At 40.1% G+C, this 6,769-nt stretch overlaps 1 long non-coding RNA gene across 1 annotated transcript; it reads left to right on the top strand.

The window, feature by feature from the left end:
• The first annotated feature begins 3,363 nt into the window (after positions 1 to 3,363).
• On the top strand, positions 3,364 to 5,700 carry LOC115027866 (uncharacterized). Its single transcript, XR_003834409.1, has 3 exons — positions 3,364 to 3,424; positions 3,507 to 3,624; positions 4,355 to 5,700. It is a non-coding gene; the product is annotated as an uncharacterized LOC115027866 (long non-coding RNA).
• The last annotated feature ends 1,069 nt before the right edge of the window (positions 5,701 to 6,769 follow it).

Raw genomic sequence — 6,769 nt, 5'->3', positions numbered from 1 at the left:
ACATGATGTCTGTCCCATCCCTATTGCAGAGTGCTGTTTCCTGCTCTGTCTCCTACCATACTTTAATCCTTCCCCGTAACTCTCCCTATTTTGCTGCAAATATTCCTCCAACAGCTCTCTTAGTTTGACGTATCGTTCATCTCACCACTGCCTGTGCCTTCTTGCACTAAATGCACAAATGCTGCATGTTATGGGTTATTGTTCCTGTTCTTAACACAATGACGACGCCCCTTTGTCTACCAAGGTATCAGTTTTCTATTAACCCTATTTTTACTCCTGGGTATATCTCCATCTTCTGCCATAATAAATGCTGAGGTTACCAGTTTGTTTATTTCATCAATATCTCCAGAAATCATTGTTTCTTCACTCAACTTCAGGAACTTATCACAATCAGCTTTTCCAACGAGCCGCTCACTTCCACACTCTCTCTGACAGAGCATGACACTGGGTAGTGATGGCTGCCAGACAGAATACTGATTTGGATCTGTAGTTGTGTTTTCCCTTGTTCCTCTACTATCATTCATACAGACCAAATCCCTATCATCCATCATATCTTAAGTTACTTTTCCATTTGAGTATGTATGCAAACAATCTAAATGAATCGGTTGAATTCCTGGACATTGGCCAGCAGGCTCCTGCAATTCCATTGTAATAGAATTACCATATTTATTATTAACTTGACTGATTGGTGAGGTTCCTCCCCACTTCTTCCCATGTCAATCCCACTCATCCTAAGTGATACACTGCTGTTTTGACAACCAGTTGAATTTTATAATTGTTTTACTTCAGTTGTACTGTTAATCAACCTTGCAGTGGCTTTTATATTATTTTGTCTACATAGATCCTGTCATTTGTTCTTTGTTGAAGCTCTCAAACCAACATTGCTACTTGTTCACTAATAGCAATGTAGCCTCTGCATATGTGACACTTCTTTCCATTCTGACTGTTTGGATTTCTTTCTTTATGTCACATCCCCTCACACACACAATATGCCACATTATGGGCTCCTCTACATTCACAATATGTTGGTTGTATCCCTGTTGCACACGTTCCGTACTTGTTTCGCCGCAATATCTAGCAGACCTCCTATGCTCTTTACAGTTGTTGGCTTTGTGCCCACGTATTTGACAGTTAAAGCACCTCAGTGGCTTTGGCACACACACACACTTTCACTGGGTACTCATAAAACCCAGGAATACCTTCTTTGGCATTCTCTCACCTTCAAATTCAATCAATAATGTTTCACTGTCCTGTATCATACCTTCTTTTATTGTTTTCAGTCTTTGTACATTCACTATTTTTCCTCCTTTTAACTTCCTCTTTAGTTCCTTCATACCTACAATCATTGGCACTTTCCCCGAGTTTTCCACTTTAAGTTTTCCCATCTCTAGAATGAGTGCTTTCTCAAGATGCGCTTCATCCGGACATCTTGAGCCATCATTAAGGACTTTTGCATATAATTATTCCCCATATCTTACTTGCCAGAGCTGCTCTCTGTACAAACAGGTTGTTTTCCTTTATGTTTTTTTTATTCTTTTCATGAAATCTATATTCTTATTTTTGCCTCAATTTCCATTCACGCCTCCTCTTTTCCCCTCGTACTCTTCATTTGTCATTTTATGATAATCAATTTTTGCCCAACTGCCCACCTCTGATCCACGGAGCAGCCGCGCTCACCCTTCTCCAAAAAATAATTTTCACCTCGATTTGAACTTCCCGATCTTGCCGATTATTTCCTTCTTCATGTCTTGTTGATGACCCCTTACATTTCTCACACACGCAATTAACTTTTTTCTAAGACACTACAGCCTTTTCTCAATAATAATTCTTACAAACTCCACAAGGGCTGCCAGCGGAGGGAGCAGGGTGGCCAGCCAGCCAACAGATGACTCCACTTGTGAGAGGAAAGCCAGGCCCAAAACTGTAAGATAGTTTTAAATTAATAACTGCTACTAGTTCACAGGAGCTAGACCGTGCCCATCATACTCTAGCATATGTCTGAGCAGCTAGAGTCTAGCTGCTCAGACACAAGGGGACAAACCCAGATCTGTGATTGTTTGCTTCCATCAACATCACACCAAGGAGTTTGAGAAGCCTGCATACGAAGGAATGACATAAAGTACCGGGACCAGTACGCATCTACCTAAGACTACTGATGCGACGTCCTGCAGCAGCACAACGTCTACAGCGACGTCATGGTTAAGTTCTACAACCTTGGCCTCTGACCAGCTATTTTATACCTGTCACGGGGGTGTATGGACCCAAATGCAGCACACAGGAAACCAGGAATAGTAGACACGGAGGTTTATTCACCAGAACTAGCAGGTACAGGATCTCACTCAGACACAGGTAACTCGAAGTCGGAGATGTGGAAGTCAAGCTCGAGGTCAGGGACAGAAGGCTGGTGAGTAGTGATGGCAGTGTGATACTGAAGCTTAAAACCCAGAACTACAATTCCATAGAACCACTGCTTCAAGTCACGTGACATATGACGTCCGAAGCAGTAACTGCTTCATTGCCTGAATGAATCACCGGACTGGTTCGTGGTCCTATCAGGTGATTCACTGGCACTGCCTCGTTTTGATTCTGACAGGTTGAGATAGTTTTGAATTTGAGCGCCTCAACACTTAATAACCGCAAATATGTTGGTTGTTGTCGTAGAATGCGTTGGTGCTGTTGAGTTGTTGGTATTGCGTTTGTATTGGATCATTATGCAGCCAGCCAACTAGCAAAACAATTTTTACGCACGCCAGCATCAGTTCCTTGTGAACAAGTAAAGAAAACAAATCTACATCCCACATCCCAGTGGCGCAGTTCGTAGAGCAGGCATCTCTCATTCAAAGGCTTGCCGCATGTCATTCATTCCCCTTCATTCATCCAATCTTAAACTGTACTATCATTTAAGGCATAAAAAGCCCAGCACTCTCTTCTCAATAACACGTACACACAATCATCAATCTTTATTTTTAAATAATACATGATATTCAGTCTTAGATGTGTGCATCAAATAATTTTTAAGGCAAAGATACTTTAATCCACTGCAGCCTTGCACTTCGCCAGTAGAGGTCACTGTACCTGAAGCTTCGAGTAATGAACCCATTTTCGAAACAATTGGCTGAAGTGGTTCAGTGTTTCACTAAAGATTCCTTTAGCTCATCACTACTGGTGAGTATTTCGGGGATTCAACAAGGCGGGTAGGTCGGGGACAGGCAGGGTCGGTAACAGGAAATCAGTCCGTGGATAATCGCTGGAGAGTCAGACATAACGTAGAACAATCTGGCACTCAGTGAGTGAATGGGAGAGGCTTAAATTAGGGTTTGATTGTAAATTGGCAGCAGCCTGAGCCCAAGGTGAGGTGATGAGGTGGGAGTGGCTGGCTGGTGAGGTGAGAAGGAGGCGAGGTGTGGAAAAGTACCGGGCTGAGGTGAGAATTAATGGAGCAGACTGTGACAATATCGAGCTAAGCTTTAAATCATCGACAGAGTGAAATGTTTTTTCATCGACAGCTTTTGTGAGATGATGGCTGGTTTCATAACAGCTTTTTTTTTACCTGAACCTGGGTTCAGGGCTAGTATCTGACTGTCGCTGATGTCAACCTTTCCTGCATCATGTCATGCTCAGACGGTAAGAGTTTAGATAACTTGATGATGTTCAGGTAATGTTTAGTACTATACTTGTTGGTCATTTGGGCTCCCTTAATGTTATATAACATTAACTCTGTTTGGACTCAATAGGACTATTGGACTGTGCCGCCCTCGTCTGTTTTGCCAGGTTAAATGTATAGAATAAAAAATATTAGTTATGAACCTATGTTAGCCTCCTGTACTCCAACTGGGACTGTCTCTTTTTTTTAATATCATTTATAAAGTGCTTAGGTATACCCACATAATGCAGCACTCACACAGCTCTATGACTGTTTTACGATACACTGATGTGGTTACTGCATTTTGTTGCGAATTTAATGTGACTACTGTTTATATTTACTTGCACCAGGTGTGTCTGTGATTACTGTCTTCACTTTCTGTGGTTTACACTGAAATAATGGGAATTGCAACTGAAGTGGATTAGTTGGTATGGAAAAAAATTGGGAAGCTTTATAAGGTTTATTTTTTTTACTTTGTTATGTCATCTTTAACCTTCGTTTAAAGGTAAGATTTATGATTTTTTACGGATACTTGGCTTGACCCTTCAATCCCTAACACCGCTATTGCTCCACATGGATTTGCCCTTTATAATTCAGTATTAGAGACAATAAACTCTGGGAAAAGTAAGGGAGGAAGTGTCTGTTTTTAATTGTCAATAAAAAGTGGTGGTCAGATGTGAAGATAATTTCTTGTTCTTTTCTCCAATTTAGGGCATCTTATGATCGGATATCTACTGAGGGAATTTATATTGGTTTGTGTTTACATCAGATTATGTCCCACCATACGTTGAAAATGACAACATAGCGCTGGAGGAACTGTATGGCATCAACAACAGGAAGGAGGCTTCACGGCCGGAGGCTGCTTTTATTGTGGCGGGAGAAACCAGTGACGCGAACAATTCAGTGTTTGACTACAATGTCACAAGTTATGGTGTTTTTAAAAAAGGGGACGTAACACTTCATAATAATTTTATAATACTTTAATAGAAGGATGTTGGTGTATGAACCTCTCCTGCAACCCACTTTCCATTAGGGATTGTATAAATGATTCACATGATGTTGAATTTGTTTAATTTCCAAGGATTTTGTGGGGGCGACTGCTGTAAACTACCTGTCTACTCTCAACAACAATTAGCTCCTGTGGCAGCGCTGCAGGTTACATCTCTCCAAAGCCTCCATGTCTCCAGTCAACAGAAGCACACTGAACAGTTTTATCAGCTTCAATTACGACAAAATGTACCTCACCTCTTAAAAATATGAACATAATAACAACAAATTGCTGAGAGACCACAAGGCAATATTCAAAGATGTATCCAAAACACTTGTTCCCAATTGCAAAATAATGAGCAGGAAGTACTGTGCTGCTGTGAGTAACAGAAAAAACAGTGTAGCTCTCTCTGTATGCCTTTTGGAAGTTGCTGCCAAACATATCTCCAAGACCACAGCTATTACCTCTGTTCAGTGCCATGCAATTTATATGGTGCTCCCCAGGGAAATTAACTTTGTGGTGACATCTCTCAAGATCAACAATTCTGAAAGGAATTTAGGCCATTCCTCAACAGAGAGGAATAGTATAATTACGGGCCATGAACTTCAGCAGAGGAATGTTCTCTCTCTCTCGACTATATCATTTTATTTGTAGGAGTGCTGGAGAACTGATGTTTAACAGTTTGCTTTACATGCCAGAACTAGGAATTTGACCTTAGAACTTAAAGATGTTTGAAGTTTCTTAAAGCAAAACTCCAGACGTTCACAAGCTGTGCATTTGGAGATATTATAATATGATGAAAAGGCCATAAATAACTATTGGCCTTGAATAAATACAATTATGAAAATATAATAACATTTGTAATGCTACATGCTACGAGAGTCACCGGGAGACTGGGCTGCTGCTGGCTCAAATGAAGTGTCAATCGAAAGGTCAGAGTTCGGCATCCCTTTACCAATTATCGAAATAGCGCTAATAACTTGATATATGCTGTTTTTACCGTGTTTGATCACAACATTAAACGCATCGATCAGCTGATTTCAAAGATTGCAACAGCTGTTCATGGGCTTTTATCAATGTGACGATGTTCAAGATGGATATATTTTTACTGCAAACAATATATAGGACCTCTGACACAGGAAGAGTTTTTATTATTATTACTGATTACATTATGATGAGACTTCATAGTTGGCTCAAAGTTATGGGTTTGATTGTGAGTTTGCTTGCTTGTGTGAGATGCCTACTGTACTTGCTGTTGTGATTTTGATTTCAAAACCGTTTTGCTCACTAAATAGACGAGATTCTAATCTTTCGAACGATATGTGGCATTGCGTAACAACTCCATCATGGCGGACTGTAAACAACATAGACCAAGATACAACCTCTCTGAAAATGCAAAACTATCACATGACGCCATCCACCCGTTAAGAGGTTAAAACTAGAAACAAAATAAATTCATGACGGCTTCTAGTGGACTATCACAATGCTGACGCATGCACAAAGAGGTTACAATGTCATTACAGGAGACCAAAATAAGTTTTCTGTTTCAAAATGACATTTTGAAAATAGTTGGAAACATTTGGGATAATGTAAGTACACAACGCAACAATGTTTTTAGACATTTTAATGTGGAAATGTTACATAATATACCTTTTTTTTTAAGATTTAAAAAATATTTATTGTTCCTGATGCTTCTGATCGGGGCTTTGGTTTCAGAGGGGAGAGAACTCTGCACACGGCATTATAAAACTGAGGCGACAATTATACCCGGTCCACGCTGAGAGCCAAATGCATACAAATTGGATGTGGAAATATACTGATATGAATATGAGCATTGAGCAGTCTTGCCTGCCAACATCTCGGCTGTCTCATATTCCAATCCGTGGCCTGTTGCCTAAGAGAAGCTCAAGTACACAAAAGCAGAGGAGCAAATTTGAGCTGCGGGACCCAATTATTGCACCCCCCATCCTCTTTTCTTACACCATTTGTTTTAAGTAATTTGATTAAGCACAGATGTAAATATGCACCAGTTGTATAAACAAAAATAATAGGACTTTAATAAAGGCATTAATGCCCCTGAGAACCTTTTTATTTTCTATAACATTAAATATTCTAAACATGTTTAAAAACATCTTTAG

The sequence above is a fragment of the Cottoperca gobio genome, chromosome 22 (assembly GCF_900634415.1).
Source record: "Cottoperca gobio chromosome 22, fCotGob3.1, whole genome shotgun sequence".
In the NCBI taxonomy this organism is placed as follows: Eukaryota; Metazoa; Chordata; class Actinopteri; order Perciformes; family Bovichtidae; genus Cottoperca; species Cottoperca gobio.
Note: the sequence above shows the minus strand (reverse complement) of the source record. Positions and strands in the feature narration are given on the sequence as shown.